This window comes from Mustela nigripes, chromosome 2 (assembly GCF_022355385.1).
Source record: "Mustela nigripes isolate SB6536 chromosome 2, MUSNIG.SB6536, whole genome shotgun sequence".
NCBI classification, from domain to species: Eukaryota; Metazoa; Chordata; class Mammalia; order Carnivora; family Mustelidae; genus Mustela; species Mustela nigripes.
The window spans coordinates 32,121,619-32,143,810 of record NC_081558.1 but is presented as its reverse complement, the minus strand read 5'-3'; the positions used below and the strand labels follow the sequence as shown (position 1 = coordinate 32,143,810).

The following is a 22,192-nucleotide window of genomic DNA, read 5'->3' as shown; positions in this document are numbered from 1 at the left end:
TTGTGATGAGTGCAGACCACTATATTGCATATACCAGGAGGCCATTCACCCAGAGGCCATATGATTAAGAATTGTTGATGATAATTGGACAGGAACAGTCCACTTAGTTGAACTTAGGTTGCCTTGAGGTGTTGGGTAATGTGTTTTTAAAACAGTTTCTTATACGTCTGTTATTTATGCCAAAGTCCATTATCTTGAAAGCTTTAAAAATTAGGATTTGAATACTATAAGCAAACAAACAGAAAAGCTGGGTTACATAGTCTTGCCTTACTATGTATATGTCGAGAGGCTATGAATTTTCTCAGTTCCTTTTTGTATCATCACAAAATTAATATATGTGTGGCATGATCATGTGGACACATTAATATGCCTGTGCTGTGAGCTCCATTTTATTCCCCTCCAGTTGCTATAAACATTTATTCCCTGTCAGTGATTTTTCTAAAAAAAAATTTTTTTTTACCCCCTATCTTCTCATGGGCTCTATGAAAATGTGAAGTTTTGGTCAAACAATTCCGCAGTGACGGGTAAAGCTAGGTTTGAATCCAAGAAAGGCTTATAGAAATGACCCTGGTAGAGCCGAGTAATGATGAGTAAGATGCACGGTGGCAGTCACAAACAGGAGAGACTTGCCTGATTTTATTTTTTACAAGCCTAATTCCAGTCCGACGCAGTAAGAATAGATCTTTCTCATCATAGGAAATGACAGACACATCAGCCATCGGAAGCACCAGAGACTAAGTGATTTCTGGTATACTTTTCATCAATTGATACTAAAATTTTATCAGTCCATTTCACTCTGTCTGTTAATACGTGGATGGCAGGGATGTCTCGTGAGGGCTCCTGGCAATTGTGGAAGCCCAAGCCACTATGCAATGCGGAACTCTTCCCTCTTATTCAAACACAGAGATGTCATTCAGATGCAAAAACAGCCAAGTTGTCCGCATGCAGATTAGTATTCCACAATGAAGAGACAGGGGAGTGGGCTGGGTGGGGTGGGGGTCCCGTCTGTCTGTCCGCTGGTACCAACTCGTTATGTGCCAACCCACACGTTCTCTCCAGGCGGAGCCCCTCCCCCACTTCTGGCCAACACTCGAGTTCGAGAAGTGTTTCCAGATGTGTTCAGGGGCTGACTTCTTAAGTGATGAGAGTGGGTTCTTTGGATCCTTGGCCAGCTGAGTTTTCTGGGCTGTGCCCCAGACTGTGTCTGGTGCCTGAGGCCATGCACTCTTACTGTCCATGCTTGTCCTTCCATAAATGCCCTGTTATCTCCATAATGGGGTATACTGAAATGCCACCTTGGAGCAGTTCAGATACTTGCCAAGCCAGAAGAATTTGGCAGCAGAATGCTGTGCTGTTTCCATAAAAGGCTGTTGGTCCTTCCTGGTTATAAATGAATGGTGCCAGTTCCTGCCAGGTGTGCAGCCAGCTCCTGGAAGAATGTTGGGTGGTTGGGTGGGTTGTTAACACTTTCAAGCGGCGGGATACCTAAGGGGAAGGAAGGCATGTGGAATGAAGTCAGAGAAGGTAGGAGCTCCTGTGGGTGGGAGGCCATGGTGGAAACCGAGAGATCCCAAGTGTCCACCTGCCTCCAGTTGACTGCTGCCTTGGGAAAATGGAGATCCCACTTGGTCTGATGCCAGTTTCTTAGAAGAAGCTGGAAATCCTGCTTTTTTATGTAAAATCTCCAGATTTTTATAACTGCTAACTAAAGGAGACTCTTTAGAACACCATGGGAGCCAAGGACAACACATTTGTTGGCCAGGGGCCCTTCCGTGCCAAGGGTCCGGCTACTCCAAGTGTGGTCCCTGGACCAGCAGCCTCAGCATCTCCTGGGAACTGATTAGAAATTCAGAATCGCAGCTCCACTTCAGACCTACTAAGTGAGAATGTAGTCTTTGAACAACATTTGATCCCAGGTGATTCAGATACACATTAAAATTGGAGAATACTGTGCTGGTGACTTGATTCAGGTCAGCACTTCCTCAAACAGCTATCTAATCATGGGCTAGAAATTAAATATTCTAAAAAGATTTCTGTTTTAAAAGCCCAAAAGGAACCTCATCCTTGAGGTATGAACTTGAATGTAACTTGTCTGGGCAGACTTCCTCCCTAAAACTAGGTTAGATGTCCTTGCTCTCCATGCCACTATGTTCTTACATCTGCCTTTTGACCTGAGGACCCCATGAGGGCAGGGGTCATGTCTGGTTCCCTTTATACTTCCAGGACTTCTCGTAGTGCCTGGCACAGAAGGATGCTTGATGAGCAAATGCAGTGAAATCTCATGATCTCAGCCCAGTTATTGAACATTTGCATGGTAACTTACTTAACCATTTGAAAGTTCTAATTAGATTTGTTCAAGGAGGGACCTCAACAGTGGCACAAACTTTTTCGTACCTGCAGTGTCCACTCCTTTGGGGTGTATCTTCTGTCTCATTGTACCTCTTACTGCCGCCTATGTTCCTAGGATCCGTCCCCTGACCCGCCATACAGTAGCTGTTCCATAAGGGTGTCCTGAATGGATGCACTAGGAAAAGTGAAGGGTTCAGTACTGGTTCCTGTGTTAATGCTCATCTTACTATCATCCCTTAATTATGCATTCAGATTATAGACTCATGGACTTAAAGACATTACGGACATTATGGACTTAAAGAAAGAACTAGATATATATAGTTCACTGTTCCCTGTTCACTGTTGTGAATTAGTGGGGTTTTCGTGCTCTAAAAGATGTAGAGTGTATTGCACTATGGAAAAAATGGAGCTGTGTCTTCATGTTTATCTTGTCCAGATAGAATGGGCAGGAGCATTTCCCTTTCCCCATCTCAGTAGGTTGCCCTTACGAAACCTGAAGTGAATTTTAACTATCCTGATCTCATATGCTTTATCCACACGTTGTCTAGAATAACATATCGTGAAGAAGAAAGAAAACAAGCCAAAACATCTACAAAGATAACATTTACTTATGTTAGTGTTCACTTCTATATTCCCTACAAGGCGCAAAAACCTTTGATCCAAACAAAAATATTTTAGGTTGGATTCCAAAAAAAAATCAAATTCAGACATTTTGGGATGTAATGGAAAGTGAATTGCTTTGCTATGGTTCTCTTTCTTGATAGAAATTGACTTCCCATGGCTCCTATCTACTTGCAATACCGACTGACACTCTTAACTTCTAAAGGAATTCATTCCATTCAGTGACACGCTCTTACTCTACATTGGGATGGCCTCTCATTTTGGTACTTGTGCGTTTACTGTTCTTGTTTGTTTGTTTGTTTGTTTTGGGGGGTGGTCATATGTACAGATGTGTGTCTGTGATCTTCGTGGCTTGTTTTAGAATTCCTGGACTCTGATCTGGCATGGCCATGCTGAGAATATGACTTTAATTCCCAAAGGTGTAGTAATGCCTTTCAGATAAGAATCCTATTTTAGACCAAAAAACTAGAAAATTGGCTTCCTGTGTATGTGTCGTAGAAGCTAACCTTTCTGTTGATTGTGTAAAGTGAAGGAATAATTGTCACTTTGAGAATTAAAGTACAATTAATGTTGTAGAAACTTGATTTCATGAACTGAGACTTCTATAAAATTTCTTTGAATGACAAGCCTGTTAAAAATATGCTCCTAGTTTATAATCAACTGATTTTTTTCTTTTTTTCAATTTTAAAGAACAATGATCTGGTAAGCCTTTAATAACCATGTTTGCATAATTAAAGGAAAAGTATAAATGGATATACATTAAATTATTAACAGTTTGTCACATTAACAAGGTGGAGTTGGAAGTGAGGTAGAGACTCACATTTTATTTTATGTTTAAAAAGCTTGTATTGCTTTTGTGATTTAATTGACTTGAAATGAAATGTATGAAGAATTAAGGAAGTACATGACCTAAAAAATTAAATTAACATATTCTGATGGGACCTTCTTATTTACTTTGTATTTTCAAATTCATTCTGAAAGCTCCATGGTAGAGGCGCCTGGGGGGCTCAGTGGGTTGAAGCGTCTGCCTTCTGCTCAGGTTATGATCCCACTGGGGTCCTGGGTAGGGCTCTCTGCTCAGCGGGGAGCCTGCTCCCCCCACTTCTCTCTGGTTGCCTCTCTGCCTACCTGTGAGCTCTGCCTGTCAAATAAGTGAATAAAATCTTTAAATAAATAAATACTCCATGGTACCAGTCAGATTTTAAAATTTTTGAGTATATTCGACAGTGGTTTTAAGTGTACATCAAGTTATATTGTATCGATCAGAATTTTGGAATAGAATTTGATGCATGGGTGACTGCGGGTTCTTTTTAATTGCTTTCTGGATCCAAAATGTATTCTTTTGGAACAATAGTGTTCTGTGATCTTGATTGTTGACATAATTATTTACCTTAGATAATGCTTTCCATAATGTATAGAAAAAAACTTCTGTAGGAGAAAAATGAGAAGATTTGGAAGTTAGTACTATGTAGTTTTGGAACAAGTATTTGGAACCAGACTGACTGGTTTCAAAGTCAGACTCCATCACATTCTAGCTGTGTGATCTTGGGCTAGTAACCAGATCTCTCTATGCTTTCATTTTTGCAACTCTGAAGTCAAGAATAGTTCTGCCCCCAAAAAGTTGTTATAGGGAGTAAATGAGTTTACTTATGTAAAGCACTTTGAAGACTGCCTGATGTAATATAAACATTGTATCAGTTAGCTCATGCTGCATATCAAATCATCCCCACATTTAGTAGCTTAAAATAACACCCATTTATTATCTCTCATGATTCAGGTTGGCGGGGTGGTTCTTCTGGTCTGGTCTGGTCTGGGTCACTTTGGCTGGGGCTGGACTGGACTGCTTACTGAATGGCCTCTGGTCCATGTTTAATGTGATAGTCCCTGGGACAACAGCAGCTCCGCTTGCTCACAGAATTCCCAACAGCAGCAAAAGGGCAAAGGCACAATTTCTTTCCAAGCTTTTCCCTCTGCTACATTCGTTAATATCACATTGGTCAAAGCAAGTCACGTAGCCAAGCCCATACTCGTAATGGGAGAGACTCAAGAGCATGAGTACAGGTAGGGAAATTATTCAGACCATTTTTATAGACAGTCAGCTTCAAGCACTATATAAGTATTAGCTGCTGCTTATTACTATTATTACTATTATTATTATTATTACTACTAATATTAACTCTCGAAACATAAAGCTACTAAAAGTAAAGACATACTCCAGCAAAGCTCTTGAGTATGTCTTCAGTAAGTCATTAGCATTTGCCATTTCCAGATATTGTGGGAGCCTCAAAAATTAATACTTGCAACAAGAGAGTTCTTAAGAGGAGCTTATTCTGCAGGGCTGAAATTATTATTTTTGTTACAAACTGTAGCTGTCCCTACTGGTCTCCCTGGGAGCATTTTGCAGGTTATAAAATACAGCTATTACTATGGTAATCATATTGCAAGTATAAAATGGCTTTGACCTACTTGTTAAAATGCAGTGTGTATTAAAATAAAGACTGTGAGCTTAAAGCTAAATGAACTCAGAATAAAAACAGAATGGCAAGTCCAAAGTGCTCGAGAGATCTTCAAACGAGGGAAAGGCATTTGATGAAGAGGATGTATTTTTCCTCATTCTCTTCATTTTCCCCTCATTGTGACGACCTCCGGGAAATGACACTCAATTCTGAAAAAGCATTTCTGTCCTCTAACTTACAGGCCAAATTTTTTTTTAATAATAAGAGCTACCATTTGCTTACTTCACACCAGCCATGTGCTGGCTCTTCGGATGATACACTCTTCTGCTTTCTCTTCATGACATCTCTCCAAAGCAGGAGCCATTATTCTCTTTTTTATAAATGAAGAACCTGAGTCTTGGAGAAGAAAAGACTTAGCCCAAAAGCATGGGAATTCCTGCCTTCAGAGGCTTGGACCTAAAACTCAGAAGAAGTTGATTATAATTGTACCAGTCAATTTGTACATTGATGTATGCGTTTATTCAGGAAGTTCTGGTTATGCACCAGACGACATGCTGATTGCTGTGTTAGTCCACAGACGGGTCACTTGTGAGGGGTTCAGAGGTCAAGGGAGGTTACCTGGATGTCCAAAATGCATCCTGGGGCATGTGTAGGATGTGTTGCTCAGGAGAAAGGGCTGAACTGTGTTTCAGGTCCCAGGAGTAGGAGGAGCAAGAAACGAGAGCACAGGCAAACTGGTCAGTGTAGCTGCACTCGGGAGGCCATTTTGATAGCGTTGCATCGTCAGGGTCGCATCCTAGAGGTCTTTGTGAGTCCAGTTCCTTTACCTGAGGGCAGGGGGGAGGCCGCTAAGAAATGTTCTGACCAGGAATGTCATGAGTAGATGCTTTGTTTAAAAAGATCATTCCAGCCATGGCTTATAAGATGGGGTTGGGTGGGAGAGGCGGGAGTTCTGGCCATGAGTCAGACTGGCAGCAGGGGGAAATAGGGAAGAGAGTAGAGTGGAGGGGCCTTTGGAAGCTGTTTGGATGGAGATGGAGGTGGGGGAGAGTTACAGGATGACATCTGCTGTCTGACTGATGGGTCTGGGTGGAGGGTTCCACTGAAGAAGAAGACTTGGAAGAGGGTGATATGTCTTTGGTGGACTTGGTGATTTTGTAAAATGCCTGTGGGACTTCCTGGCGGAGGAGCCCAGAAAGTGGGGAGGACTCACAGGTCTGATCCTTACAAGAGCTCTCAGGGCTAGAAAGGAGATCTGAGGTCCTGGGCACCCTCTACGTTTGCATCTCCTCGTCTTTCTCCTCCTTTGACTTACTTTGCCCCATTAGTACTTCTCCTCTTACTTGCTTATTGTCTTTCTCCACCACAATAGAGTATAAGCTCCATGAGGGCAGGGAATGTACGTGTTCTTGTTTTCTTTTTCCTTGCCCATGTTAAAAAAAAAAAATCAGCTAAATGCAAGCATGGCTCTAGGTGAGGAGTGGGAAGCCTCAGTAGAGTCAATCCAACAAGAGGCAGATTGACTTTATCTTGCAGGCCAGTTGGGATCATTTGGTAGGTGCTTCCTTCCTAAGAGAGTTATATTGAGGAAGATTCTGGAAAGAGCTGGAAAGACCACTGTGGTCATTTGGTGGTATTCACTGAGGAGACTGTCCTTGGCAACATAGCTAACATTCACCACCTTCATCTAGAGAATCTTTTACTATGAGTAATAATTTTCCAGAAATACGTCCATTCTATATCTCAGTCTGCATTTCCCAGCTATGAATCCTGCCTCCCTCAGTCCCTGGTACTCTGCTTGGTGGCTTGTGGATCTCTAGTCTCATTAGCATAGCTCACTAAGGGAGTTGAATGAGGCCAGAGTGAAGCTTGACTTTTAATAGCCTGATCCTTTTGATGCCACCCTGGAAAGCTGTGACTCAGTAGCATGTAAGTTCAGGTGCTGAGTTTTGTCCATAATTATTTGTTCTTTAGCATAGAGAGTTTTCAGAACTAATCTGTCCCAATTTAACTTATTTCAATTAATAGTTTCTCTTAATTATTCTTTCCTACTTGTGCTAATCATCATCCCAGATAAAAGCGAATCCTTGAAATTTTCTTATTGCCCCTCTAGAGGAGGGTAGAATACTCGATGGGCAGTGCTAATGGCTGGCTTCCTTTTGGAAACCTCCCCAGTTGGATCTTCTAACTAGGAGAGTAAACTTCAAGGCCAATAACCCAGAAACCTTAAGCTTTAACATCTGGAGACAGCAGCAGCAAGAAAGTTTGAAATACAAGGAGCATTGAGACTTTCTGGCTGGCAACTCATAGTAACTGATCAGTCACTTGACCCTGAGAAGTTAAGTGACCCGTGAGAGGTCACCATAACTTGAGAGTCATTGTCACCCACGAGAGTGAGCTCATATAATTATTGAAATATAAATGGTTCTTTCGAATGCCAGTATGTTGCTCCAAGTTAGTTCAATCATAATGGGAATTTTGGCAATAGCATGCAATACCTCTTCTCCCTTCATGTCCGGGCGGAGGGTGAGGACCCATGGTCATCAATCAGTAACGATTTACTAAGTGCCTATAGTGGGGTCACCTCTGTTGTAGACGTTATGCAAAAACTCAAAAGAGCCTTGAATAGACGACCAGTATCTTTCCCTCTGCTTTTTGCATGGGGGGAGTAGAGGAAAGAAGTAAGCAGATGAAAAAGCAAGCAAGCATTCAGCACATGCAGCGGTGGACGGGATGGTAGTTGATCAACCTGAGATACCTCCGTGTCGGGGCAGCAGGACCAACATGAGAAAACTTGAAATGGCCCAGCCTGCTCTTGGTACTTTGTGGGGAGAGGCTTCCCGGAGGAGGAAGGAATTTCGCAGGACCTTGGAGAATTGAGGGATCTGAGACGTATTCATTTTCTGTTGCTGCATAACAGATGAACACTTATTTAGTAGTTCCAAACAACATCTATGTCTCGTCTCGCAGTTCCACAGGTTAGAAGTTCAGGGGTAGCATGCCTGACTTCTCTGCTCAGGTTCTCAAAAAGCTAAAGTCAAGGTTTTGCCGTCTGTGTCCTCATCTGCTCCTCTTCCGAGCTCATCTACATCATTGGCAGATTCAGTTCCTTGTGCTGGGTAAAGGACTGAGCTCCTTGTTTGCCTGCTAGCTATCAAGGAGGGCCCACTCTCAGCTCTTAAAGGGGAACTGCTGGGTCCTGGCCCCAGGGCCTTCCATCTGCAGAGCGGGTGACTGACAACCTCCCTCACATCAGGGGTCCATCACTCTTTGTGTCTCCAGGAAGATCCTAGTCTTTTTTAAGGGCTCCTAAGATTAGGTCGGGCTCACTGAGGATAATCTCCTTATTTTAAGGTCAACAGATTTGGGACCTCAATTACTGCAGAAAAGTCCCTTCCCGGCAGCTCCTAGGATGGAGTCTGGTTGGAAAACCAGGGAGTGCATGTGTACCCCCAGGCCAGGAATCTTGGGGGCCATCTCTGAATTCTGCTTACCACATGATAGAAGGCATGAAATGTCCAAGTTGGTAACCAAATTACCAGATAATGGCTGGTGTGTGGATGGGAATGCATGCATAGCCTGGAACTGGGAAGGAGGCCCTTTTAAAGGAAATGAGCTTCCCAGGGGCAGATGGTGACTTAACTGGAGGGGTCTGACCAACTGATTGCACCATCTAGAACCCGACTACCTCTCTGTGTTGTTTCAGTCTACAAGCAAGCTCTTCTTTCTCTCTCCCTCTTTCTCATGTACATACACGCTTCCCCATTTGTCTACATTCTCAGTGGGATGAGCTGCTCAGAAACACGTGGCCATATCTGGAGATGCTTTGGGTCATCACAGCTAGAGAGGATACTCCTGGCATGCGGCGGATGGAAGCCGGAGATGTTGCTAACCATCCTGCATGCGCAGAGTAGCTCCCGCAACAAAGAATTATCTGGCCCCCAGTATCACCAGTGCCAAGGTTGATTTACTCTATGAATTGCCCCTCCAGGGTCTCTGTCTAGCTTTTTGAATGTTGATCTGCTGTTGTATCTGCCTGGCTATGCTTCTCCGCTTTTCCACCCCAAGAGTTCCTACTCATTCTTCAGGACTTGCTGCCAACATCACCTTCTTGCGCTGGTTGGTCCATGTGACTTGCTGTGCAGCGTTTCTCCATACCTGGGATACGCTACTCACTCGGGCCTCTGTTGGGTGTATGTATGTGTGACAGATCTGTCTCTCTCCCACCAGACTGTGGGTTCCTTTTGAGTGTCGTCTGAGTCTTTTTTTGTATCTGTGTCCCCAGAGCTTATTACCATAATGCCTGCATATAGTAGTCAGTAAGTGTAAGGTAGACAGGCAGATGGATAAGTGCATGAAAAGTTCATAGAAGTAAACTACTTCGCTCAGTTTCCGCTCTGCCTCTCTTCCGAATGTCTCTGGTGACAGCATCTGCGTATTAGCCAGTGGTCGGTACACGTGAGCAGGTACGTCTCAAGGATCTGGAAGCGGAACTGCATGGGTTTGAATCCCATTCCTGCCACTTACAAGCTGTGTTACTAGAGACAGTTAACTAAACTGCTGTGCCTCCTCATCCTAATCCCTATTTCCAAGGGCCTTTGCAAGGATTGAATGAGTTTATAAAAGGACAGAGTGGGAGGAAATGGAGAGGGGTTGGTCATCTGCGTAATGCTTCTTTGTTTTCCAAATCTGTTTGCCAGAATAATGGGCTTCCCCACCCCCACCCCAACCATCAAAAAAAATCTGGATACAGGTCAGCATGACTGAAAGTGACATATACCTCCAAAGGAATATTCCTAAAAATACAGGGGGAAATTTTCTCCACAGCCACCCTATTTTGGGTGGTTGGGGTGTCAAAGAGTTTGAAACCATATCCCCTGAGGACCAGTTAATGGAAGTAAGACGACAGAAGAGAAAGCTAGGGTTTTTGAAGGATGTTGAGTGGGAGAGTTGGCTGTGCTGGTTCTGTGTGCTCCATATTGCTAGTGTTGGCTGCCGGTTTACTGGAAGGAAGAACTTCATCCAGGAGCCAGCTGTCCAGTGATGAACCTCCTCGGAGGGCTGGAGTGTGGGACACAGTAAAAAGGTTCCTTTCCTTTGTTTTATGAATATTCATCAAGTGCTTCCTCTGATAGCCCCGAGGATGCTGTGAAAGACAAGAGAGAGACAAGTCCTGATGGACCTTCCAATCTATAACACCATTTCCCAAAACGTGAGGTGGTTTGGGGTGGCTATACCACCACTCAGTCACGCATCCTTAAAAATGCTCTTTCCAATCTTCTAAACCTCACAGATACATCAAGAAGGGGATCTCATTTGGGGGCTAGGGTTGCTGCTTTTCTAAAACTTGATAAGGTATCTCCATTTTTAGTGAAGGAAGAGCAACATGAGGGTTACAGCCTTAGGCCACAGTTCCCAAGTTACTTTTTTGAGTGACTTGTTAAACATCTTTATAAAAATAAGACAATAGAAAAGTCGTTAATATAGAATAATTAAAACCAAAGTGGGGAGCCTGGGTGGCTCAGTTGGTTAAGCAACTGCCTTCTGCTTAGGTCACTGTCCCGGAGTCCCGGGATCGAGTCCCGCATCAGGCTCCCAGCTCCATGGGGAGTCTGCTTCTCCCTCTGACCTTCCCGCCTCTCATGCTCTCTCTCACTGTCTCTCTCTCAAATAAATAAATAAAAATCTTAAAAAAAAAACAAACCCAAAGTGATACTAGGGATGATTTTGACTTTGGCCTTTTATCTGTTTTGTTTCATTTTTTCACTTTCATATTTGCATACAGTATAATTCACTCTTGGGTTTACAATTTCATAATTTTTATAAATGTGTGCAGTCACGTAACCACGCCCCCAGTCAAGATACAGATCAGTTCTATCTCCTCCCAAAAGTCCCTCGTGCTTCTCAATCGCACCTACCACCTCCAGCCTTTGGCAACCACTGATCTGCTTTGTGTTCCTATAATTTTGCCCTTTGGCAAAATTCCATGTCATGGATTCCTATAATATGAACCCTTTTCAGCCTGGCTTTTTCTTTGCAAAATGCATTTGAGATTTATCCCTCATGTTGCATATGTTCAGTCCTTGTAATTGCTGAGAAGTCGTCCATTATATGGATATACCACAGTATAGTCATTCTAAATAATAATACAAGTCACATTCCATTTAACAAATTATGAACATGGTACTTCTTTAAAGCAGATTTGGGAGAAATCCTATAGGCGGGTATGCAAGTAAGGGAGTCTTGCAGGAGAGCGGGAGAACTCGTCTGGCTAATTGATGCACTGAGGAATTGTTTGTGGTGGGTTACCCTTCAGTTTCTTATGCAGACCTCTAATAGTGTGTTTGGTTGGAATATATATAGGCTTTCTGTCTTCTTAAGTCAGAAAAAGCTTTTTGCTCCCTAAGATAAACCTCGTGGCCTCCAGAGCACCCATTCATAGTCTCTCATTCATTCATTCCCTCCCTCTTTCCCTCTTTCCCTCCATTAATCCCTCCTCGTCCTCCTCATCCTCACCTTCTCTTTCTCTCTCCCCCGCTCACACCCTCCCCCTAATATTTCACTGGAGTTTATGTAACTGAATTAATTAGACCTATTTCTCAAAGAGTTGGTTTTCTGTAAAATTCACTTTGCAGTTGGCATGACAGAAGAGCTGGCATATTAATCAAATGCTACAATTTGTTCTTTGTATCTGAGTCAGGCTGGGGTTGGGCTTCCTGCTTATCTGTTGTCCGTTTATACTATTTTGTCCTTTGCAGCAAATGAGCCTGGATTCTTTGTGAGTGGGCAGGGTGATGGCTGTGAGTGTTGATAGATTGGGCGTGGAAATGCTTAACAGGGACAGACCCTATCTCCGTAGTTAGTGTTACAGAGTCCCCAGGATATAAGGTGTCTGTATGAAAGTAAATAAGGGCTTCTCTTTTCCTTTCTTTGGTGGATGATATCAATACCATTTAATAGAATAAAATGATAAAAATCTTCGTCCTGTCTTAAATACCATGTTAATTGCCGTTCTGTGTATTTATTCATGTTGTGTTTCTGAAATATGCTTTATTTATAGACATTTACGTCCCCCAATGCATTTTAAATCTTCAGGCATATTCAAATGATATGTGTTTAATTTGATCTGGTGTATGTCTTGGGGGGCAGGGGGTTGCCCTTTGCAGCTAACCAGATCAAAGTTGGTAGCTTCCTCCATTTAGTTAGTTTGCTACAGAATATAAAGCTTCTTAAAGGATTCGAGTGCATATCTTAAAAGCTCATCAGAAATATTCTAAGCCATAGATGTTTTTTTCTCTCTCAGCAACATTTCAGATATGGAGTTTCTCCTCGGTTGCCCCTGCTAGAGTTGCTGAATTTATAATGCCATAGGAAGAAAGAAAGATCTGTTCTGTTTTCTCATCTGTGGAACGAGGGGGTTGAACTGGATGGGAGATGTCAAATTTACAGCGCTAGTGCTGTCACTCCTTTCCCATCCCATGACAGACATCACTAATCAATCACAGCAACGCTTGCCTGCCAAAGGTAGTCTCGGACTTCTTGTCAAGTCAGCACTCCAGGAAGCCACGGCTAATCAATCAGTGTTAGTCCAAGAGATGAAATCTATTTGCCATTCTGCAACGTGATGGTGCTTAATCTGTAAAGGTTACATCACCATTTCACGGTAGAAGGAACAATGTTGGAAGCCATGGTAGTTTCAAGTGAAGAGGTTTTCAGATCACTTTATTTTATGCTCCTTGAAGGCAGGCATTGTGTTTTATTCATGTTTTTCCATGTTTATCTAGCCTATAAGGCAAACCCTTTCTCACAGTAGACATTCCATAAATATTGGTGACATGGTGCACCAGGAATGAATAGAAAGCAGGTCCTTGGCCAGTTCTTCCCTACCTCCCTAAGACTATACAGATCAGTGCTTCTTCTAAAGGGCAGGCACAACAGTTACCGTGACTGAATTTTGTCTGCTTTCATTCTGTCCATTCCTGCAGGCTGGCTAGATCGATGTGTGCTTTTATCCACCGAGCACTGGCAGAGCCAAGCAACTTGGCATTATTAGCTAGACTTGATGAGTTTCCCTTCCATCCATTGTCCCAGTCATTCATAAACCTATTGAGTAATACAGAGGGGCATCCATTTAATCCATCCCATGCTGGATTCTGAATTCTTACAACTTGACTTGTGGCTGAGAATCTGAAGTTTTACTGCTCTAGGTAGAATTTCTGCCCGTTTCAGGATTTAACATCAGGGGGATTCATGTATTTGACACAAAATATGCAGATTTGAGTTATTTTTGGGGAAGTAGATTGTAGGTTCCTTACAGAAAGGTCTGGATCTGGTAACTTTTTATATTTTGATAGTGTGATAATATGCCTTTTGCAGGGTAGATACTCGGTGAATACTTCATATTCCTCAAGGTAGTTTGATGAAACTTTGGCAAACCTCTGTTTTCTTTAACTTTTAGGGGGAAAAAAAAATCATCTTTTAAAAACAGAAGCTGTTTTTTTCCCCCCAACCCAGACACTAAGTTTCATCTAATGAAAATACTAGCTGCCCATTTAATGGAAAGTCACTTGTAGGTAGGGTATTCTGCTAAATGCTTTATATATATTTTCTCTAAACCTCAAAATAACCCCAAGACTAGTGATATGAATTTCATTTCAAATGTGAGATAAAGGAGCTTTGGAGAAGTCATGTAACTTGGCCAAAGTCACAAGGTAATAATAAGTGGCAGTCCTAGGATTTAAAGCCAGGCCTAACTCTAGAGTCTTTTCCCCCAAAGATGCCAGCTCTCTCAGTGCAGATGTTACTTCCTCCACGAAGCCTTCCTTGAGACAAGGCTGGTTGAGATGTTCTGCCTCTGTGTTTCCACAGCAGTTTATACTCCTTTATTACAATACTCCCTGTTCTGCGATGGGCTGTTTCTCTGCTGCCACTCGGCCACCCACATTTGACTGATGGCTGACTGAGTCCCTCTCTCCCAGGAGACCTCTGCCACTTTGCCTTCTTACCTAGGCACCATATATGATGTACAGCTAGGCCTTCAACAATCTATTGTAGTTTAGAATTCATTATATTTGAGGAGAAAAGATTTAGAAAAATGTAATCCAGCTCTAAATGTGGAAGGGCAGAGTTGCCTCTCTGCTCTTCTAAGTGCCTTCTGCTTCCGTCTGTCTTTGCATTATTAAGCCATTCGATTTTTTAACATGTCACTGCTTTATTAACTGTAATTTTATGAATAATTAATACATGCAGATGTTCTTACATTTATTTATCCGGCTTCATATACTTTGTGTTTCTTGAATCTGAGAATTCACGAGTTGTATAAATTCTAGAAATTTCTTAGCTATTAAGCTATTATGCCTCTCCCCAATTTCTCTCTTCTCTTCCTAGGAGACTCCTGTTAGACATATGTTGTGCCTTCTCATTCTCTTCTCTTATCTCTGACCCTCTCTGGCATCTCTTTCAACACTTAATCCCTTTGTGCCTCATTTTGTGTTACGTCCTAAGATCTGTTTCTCTCTTTAGTAGTACCTGACTTCCTGCTTAACCGATTGATTGAGTTTTTAATGTCAGTGAATCAGTGGGGAGAGATAGAAATCACTTCTTATTCCCTTTTAGGCATTCAGTTCTAGGTTTCATGTTTTTAATCATTGTAGACTTTGTTGCATGTTCTTTTTCAGAATGTTGTTTCGTGACCCTGAACTCGTGAGGTCTCATCCTCATATTTGTTGACTTGAGTCTTATCAGTTTCCTGGGTGCCCTGTAACGTACTTGTGGGAGCTTGTGTTTTTGCTGGGCCAGGTATAGCCCAGGTTATGTAACTGGCTCTCCAGGACAATTTTTCATCTGCCTCTGTGAGGTGTTCCAGGTGTGTCATGAACAGGACCAGTTTTTATATTTATTTTTCAGTTAGGCCTTGGTAATTCCTACTCTACTCTCAAGAAAGGCACAAGCCTAGGGTTTCTAATTCTTAGCTTAAACTTTTCCCTCCCACTCAGAGCACACGTCAAGATTAGACAAGTTTCACTGGGCTGGTCGACAGTTTTTCCAATCTATGTGTTCTTCACGGGTGCTACCCTCAGTGAGTGCTCCTGATTTTCTACAGGGGACATGTAACAACTTCCTGCTTCTCCTTATCCAGAGCCCTTACCTCCTGTCCTGCATGGGCATTAAATCCCTCACCCTAGGGAACCAAGACAAATCTTGCCCTGCTGCCACCACCTTTCCCTCAACCTCATGAGTTTATAGGCTTACCATTCTTTTCTTCGGATGCCTCTGTATTTCTACCATCTGGGTGTTTTCCTCTTCTTGTTATGGGTTAAGTGCTCAAAGAATTTGTTAAATATTTTATCTAGCATATCTAGGTGTTTGAAGGGTAGGAATTTTCAGGCTGCCATTTTTTGCCACATTGCCCAGAACTAGGAACTTACTACAAGTTCATGGTAAAATAATCAAATTATACACAAGGGCATATTATGAAATATTAGTCTCCTTCCTGTCTTTGACCTGTGTAGTTCTCAGATCACCTTGCCAGATATAATAACCTTTAGCACTCTCTGAGGTATCATTCTAGAGGCATTTTGTGTATATAGAGCATGCATATGTAGACACAATACATGAAGATTTATTTATGCTAGTGAGAATATATTTTACCTTTTACATTGCACTTAGCAATATGTTTTGGAGTTCATCATATATCAGTGTACTCAGCTATGTCTCTTGTCATGACTGCATGATATCCCCTTAAATGGAGGTACTATAATTTATTTAACCATTTCCCTATTGGATAATTTTTTCAGTTATTTTGAGCTTATAAGCTATCTTCCAGTAGACATTCCTGTATATGTGTCTTTGCTTGTGTATCACTTAACATAGTTTTCTTTGTTGACCTGTTTCTCTGTTTTTCTCTCTTCTTCCCCACCCTATGATGGTTAATTTTATGTGTCACCTTGACTGGGCTAACGTATGGCCAGATGGCTGGTACAACATTATTTTGGGGTGTGTCTGCAAGTGTGTTTCCAGAAGAGATTAACATTAGAATCAATAGACTTCACAGAGATTGCCCTCAGCAATTCTGGTGAGCATCACCCATGACTTTGAGGGCTATGTAGAACAAAAGCATGGAGGAAAGGTCAGTGTTCTACCTGAGGAGAGACATCCACATCCCCTGTCCTCAGACAGCACTGTTCCTGGTTCTCAGGCTTTCAGACGCAGACCAAGACTTAAACCACTGGCTCCCGATTCTCAGACCTTCAGTCCTGTACTGAATTATGCTGTCGGTTCTCCAAGTTGCAAACTGTGTATCATGGGACTTCTCGGCCTCCATGACTATGAGAGCCAGTTCCTTTAATAAATCTCAAATTTATGTGTATCCTGTTGGTTCTGTTTCTCTGGGAAACCCTGGCTAACCACCCCCCCACCCCCAAGCCCCACTATGAATTCCTTGCACTCAAGGGTGTTATCCTTCATTGGTGACTCTGGCACCCCACGTGGGACCATTCAGTGCTGAATCTGCCCTGAATTCAGATCTGTTTCATGACTAACTGGGTACTTAACAGAAAAGCTAAACCAACAATCAGACCAAACCCAACCTCAAGCAGATGTATTTTGATTTCGGTAATAACAACAGCTATTGGAGCCCTTGACTGAGCGTCTTCTCTGCTCCAGACACGAGTTAATGTGATCTTGACAACTCCATGAGACGGACAGCATCTTGCTGTATGGACCAGGACACTGAGATACAGGTTATTTACATAATTAGCAAGAAGCAGAGGCCCCATTTGGATACAGTTGTGTCTGAGATTAGTGCCTGGTCTCTTGAATACTACCTCTTAATTAACATTTGTATTGTCACAAAGGCTCCAGGACCTCCCCCTCCTCCTTCCTCCCGCCTTCTGTCCATCCTTCCTTCCTTCCCTCCTCAGAGATTTCCTGAGGCTCCTAGTGTTCCAGGCAGGGAATGATACTGTGATTATTGGTGAAATCATTTCTGCTCTGGTGGAACATGCAGTGTGAAAGCAGAGACAGATTAAGCAAAAAAAAAAAAAAAAAAAAAAAGCGTGATGAGTGTCTGGAAGGGGAGATAATAGGGGAGCTTTAGAAGCACAGAGCTTGAAGGCTCTTCCCAGGCATAGAGGGTCTCCAGCATCTGTGAAAAACTGGATGACCCTTGAACAAGGAGTGAGCTGGGGGAAGATGGACCAGAGGGGTGAAGGACAAGGGTCCAGCATGCTCCCTGTCTTCCTCCAGTGCTCTTTACCCTATAATCTGGCTCTTGCAGCCCCAGCCAGCTCTTAGGATCTCTGCATGCAGAAGCTAGACAGCCCCGAGTCCCGCATCGGAAAGGGGGCTGAACCCCCTCCCCCCCAGCCCATCCACCCCACCCCACCCCACCCCACCCCACCCCGCCCCACCAGCACCGGCACCACCACCACCCATCAGCCTTTTCTAATTTTAAAGTACTAGCTCCCTTGATTGAAATCTCAATTCGGGAACAGGACTAGGATTGGCCTGTGGCTCGGAATTTTCACCAATAAGCGGAGTGGGAGGTGGAGAGGCGTCCCTTTAAGCAGCAGGGAGGCAGCCTGGAGAGCTTGAAGCTTCTCTCCCCAGGACCTGAGCGATTTTCCTGGAGCCGGAGCTGCTGCGCTCGGAGCAGCTGCCACAGCCCCCGGGAATGTCACCCCCCTTGCTCGGAGCCCCTGCAGGGCCCCCTCTGGCTCCGGGCAGTTGGCGGCCGACGCCCTGCTGGGCTTCTTAGCCGCAGCCGCACCCCCTGCCCCTAGGTCTGCGGGTCCCCTCCCCCTTCCCCCCTGAGTCCCCCGCCGGCGGAGGCGCCGCAGCGGCGAGCAATGCAAGCCTGAGCCGGGTAAGTGGCCCTCCCGTGGCCGGGGAGCTCGGAGGGGGCGCTGGGGCGCCTTTGCTCCCGGTTTTCAGGTTTTCCCAGGGAAAGGGGCCTGGAGCTGGGGCACTAACGTCTGGCAGTGGTGCGCCTGGCAACACAGAGACACTGAGGATGTCCCGAGCTCTAGGGTGGGGACCTAGGGATCATTTTGAGCTGTCTGCTGGCTATTGCGCACTTTATTAACCAGTAATAATAGTAATGATACCAGGAGGTGGGGGTGTTGTGACCGTATTAGGACGACTTGGGGGGGGGGGGAACATTTAAACTTCTCCTAACTTGCTTTTTGAACAGTCATTATGCTCTTATGATTCATTTTCCTCAAATATTTACAATGCATTTACTGCTAATGACCTACTTACTTATTTCCCTTACGGTATCAAAAAATACTTTCCGTGTCTTCAGAAAGATCAGGAAAAAACCAAGGACTTCTCCCCACACTCCTTATTGCTTGCCTTCCTAGAACTTTTAACAGTCCTCCTCTTCGCCATCGTAGATTCCTGTCAGTAAGCGATTCTGGATTTGTGCATGTGTTCTCTGTGCATTAGGGGGAGATGTAGGGGAGAGATCCCCTCTCCCCGTCTTCTTCCTTCTTCTAGTTCACATAGGGAAGTCTGTAAGATGGGGAAAGGTTTTGGGGGAGGTCATTAATTGAAATTCTCCTCTTCCAGCTTTTCCAATGTACCCTCTGTTTCGGGGGAGTGAGGACTTGAGGAGGACTGGAATTGTGCCTATCTGGAGCGCCTGGGCAGCTGTATCCTAGGGAATTTTAAAACCAACATAATCCATAGGGTTGGGGGGGGGGTAAGGTTTATTGAAAAGATTCAAAGTTTTAGCTTCCCTCCTCTCCCTTGCTAATCTGTCTGTTCACTTGCATATAACCTAAGCAAGAAGTTGGAAGCCTAATACAAAAGAGTCAGATGTTTTTTTTCTTTTTTTAAGATGGGGCAGCTGGAAACGATGCCTTCCCAAATCAGAGCAAAGTCTGATGCATGGACTGCCAAACTCCATTTCTGCCTATATTAAGTTATTTCGGTGTTTTGCTGGGCTGGCCTTTCTTTCCAATTGTTGAGGTGGTGTAAATCATTTGTATGCTTTGGGTTCCCTGCTTTCTGCAAACAGAAGTTTTTATCTTGCAACTCATTGAAGAATTAGAGGGATGGACATGGCCCCGTATGCACAGAGTGAACAAACACTGCTTGGGGAGGATTTGGGCATTTCCTTTTCAAATCATCCATTGCCAAGTCAGCCATTGGGCAATTCAGATAAAGGTGTCAAGTGAGCTGAGCAGTGAAGAATTTATATGTGCAGCTAATTCTGCTCGTCCTACAATAAAACATCTTCCCATGGGGCCAAAAAAGTCAGGGGAAGGGAGGCTTATGAAAATGATCCTGTGTTCTTAGTCACTGACTACCCAGCTCTCCCTGGATTTCTGAGAACCTGCCAGGAGAAACTGTTGACTGAATGGAAGTTTCAAGAAATGCAGAACAGAAATCAGTACAAGCCCTCCTCGAGTGACTTTTATTTCTGTTTGGAGGAAAGAAACACTTTGTTAGAATAACAAATTGTGGCTGCTTTTCAAGAGTAGAAAATGGTTCTCCTTCTGAAGGCAGATTCCTTTTAAGAGTGTGAATCATTTGGTTTAGGTTTTTTCTCCCACCACCTCCCCCCACCCCCTTTTGCGGTGGAGGCTTGGAGATGATTAAACGTCCTGTCTGCAGGAAATTACCAGGAGATTTGAGTATTTTCCTGAATCAGCCTCAGATGGTACACAGCTTTGGGTGTAAAACAAGAAAGCTCTGTTACCAGGCAATCTTTCTGCCGTGATAACCTCGACTCCCAGTCTTCCGAGCTGCTCCATCAGCAAGCCTTTTATTTTTTAACTTTGGGGTGGTGCTTTCGTTTTAGAAACCAAAATAACTCTCTCATTCCCTTCATGAGCGTTTTAAGACGGAACTTATTTTTGAGACAGTTTTATCCAGCGTACTTCCCCACTGGCCTCCTCCCCCTAGCCTCAGCAGGAAAAGCACTTGGCTGCTTTTCCCCAGATTTCCTATAAGCCGGGATTGGTATCCTTAGGGACACAGATGTCTCAAGGAAGGAGATGCGCCAGGATGGGAGCTAGAGCTCACCGATTTGGTGGAAACATTTGTGGTCTGTGCAGAGCTATGTGCAGAGAAGGCTCAGTGGTTCTGTGTTGAGTTCACCAGAAAGGACATCATGCATCAGCAGCGTGGAGAATGGCATTTGGAAGACTGTAAGGGACAACCGAGGGACACAACATGCTGCTTTGTCGTGGTGCTTACAGAGATCTGCCGGTGTTAATACTTTGGAAGACCAAACCTCAGAAGCGCTGTGTTCCCCCAGGCCATTTTTCTTAATCTTTCCTGAAAGGTACCCCATCACATTAAGCACTTCCTAGCCACATCATCAAATGGGAGGTCCCTGGGTGCAAATAAACCCAGAGCACTATTCCCCTGTCAAGGAGAGGAAGGAGAGGGAGTAAAAAAAAAATTTTTTTTAAGCTAACAGAGCATAGGATGGTAATCCTTGTTGCATATAATGAAAATTGTAGCAAGAGTTTAAATGCAGTGTTCAAAAAAAAAAAAAAAAAAACCCGTTTCTTTGCTGCTATTTTTTATTTTCTCAAAATCGAAATGGCAAGGGATTCTTTTTCAGGATACTTAGCATTTGATTACCAGGCAGTTGTTTTGGTGATGTTCTTTTTCATATCCTGCTGCTCTGCGCGACAAGCAGGGGGAGACGCGTTTTTTGCAGAGATTGTATCTGGACGCTTTCCAGAACAATGGAAGGTGTAGGGGCGGTGGAGGGGACAGACAGACACAGGTACTGTGGGACTCAGTGTCTGGGAAAACTCATAAACAATTTCCCTGCAAATTTAGCCCAGAGGCCTTTGAGGACTGCTTCATATTTGACTTTTACCAGCCAGCCTGTGTATAGATATCACGGTACCCATCACAGGGGGCTCTCTCCTCGCAAAGCACCCTTCAAGAAGATGCCAGTTCCACAGGGAGTGTGTATGTGACATTGCTTACCACCTTTTTGAAAATTTGCTTCATACCACTCTTTCTTAAACCAACCAACCAAACTAAAACTGTGACTACTTAATTTGTTGGGAACATTTGCAAGAGGTTCCTTTGCATTCACCTGGGCTGCCATTAATTACGCATTTTAATTTTTTCAGGGATCAAGGTTTTGTTTAGGTTCCTGAGAATGAGCAGGTACCTGTTGAACTGGATTTCAGACAATTCCAGGGTTTTTGTGTTGCCTTTTTTTTTTTTTAAGGTTTATTTATTTATTTTAGAGAGCGAGAGAGTGTGAGGCAGGGGTGGGGGTTTGTGGACCAGAGGGAGAGGGAGAGAGAGAGAGGCTCAGACAGACTCCTAGCTGAGTGCAGAGCCCTGTGCAGGGTTCCATCAGGATCCTGAGATCATGACCTGAGCCAAAGGCAAGAGTTAGATGCCTGATAGACTCTCCCACCCCAGAGCACCTCAAATAGTTTCACTTTTGAGCGCTTGGCTGTCCAGCCTGAGTAGAGGTCCCATATATGCATCTTGTAAATGATAAACAGAATGATAGCTGTTACTTACTGTTGCCACGCATAGACTAAATGTCTTACCAACCGTAGACTTGACTGCATGTAAGAATATCCATCTGAGATTCTGTTTCAGTAAATCTGTGGTGTGACCTGGAAATTTGCATTTTAAGAAGAATCCTAGGTGGGACCTTGGACTCTAGTTTGAAACACACTTAGCATTTTTGTCCATTATCATTCAGAAGCCTCACTATAACCCAAATAGGTGCTCTTATCATCCCCCTTTCACCGATAAGGAAGAGTAGGCTCAGA

The 22,192-nt window shown here is 43.6% G+C and overlaps 1 protein-coding gene across 2 annotated transcripts in view; it reads left to right on the top strand.

The window, feature by feature from the left end:
• PRICKLE2 (prickle planar cell polarity protein 2) overlaps window positions 1-22,192 on the top strand; it is a 319,924-nt gene that overhangs the window by 144,680 nt on the left and 153,052 nt on the right. The window contains exon 1 of one of the 2 annotated variants that reach the window (XM_059390096.1): window positions 18,002-18,291. The exons of the other annotated variant lie outside the window; for it this stretch is intronic. The gene's annotated coding sequence lies outside the window, so the exon portion shown is untranslated. Of the gene's footprint in view, window positions 1-18,001; window positions 18,292-22,192 lie in introns of those variants that run through there. 2 annotated transcript variants of the gene reach the window in all.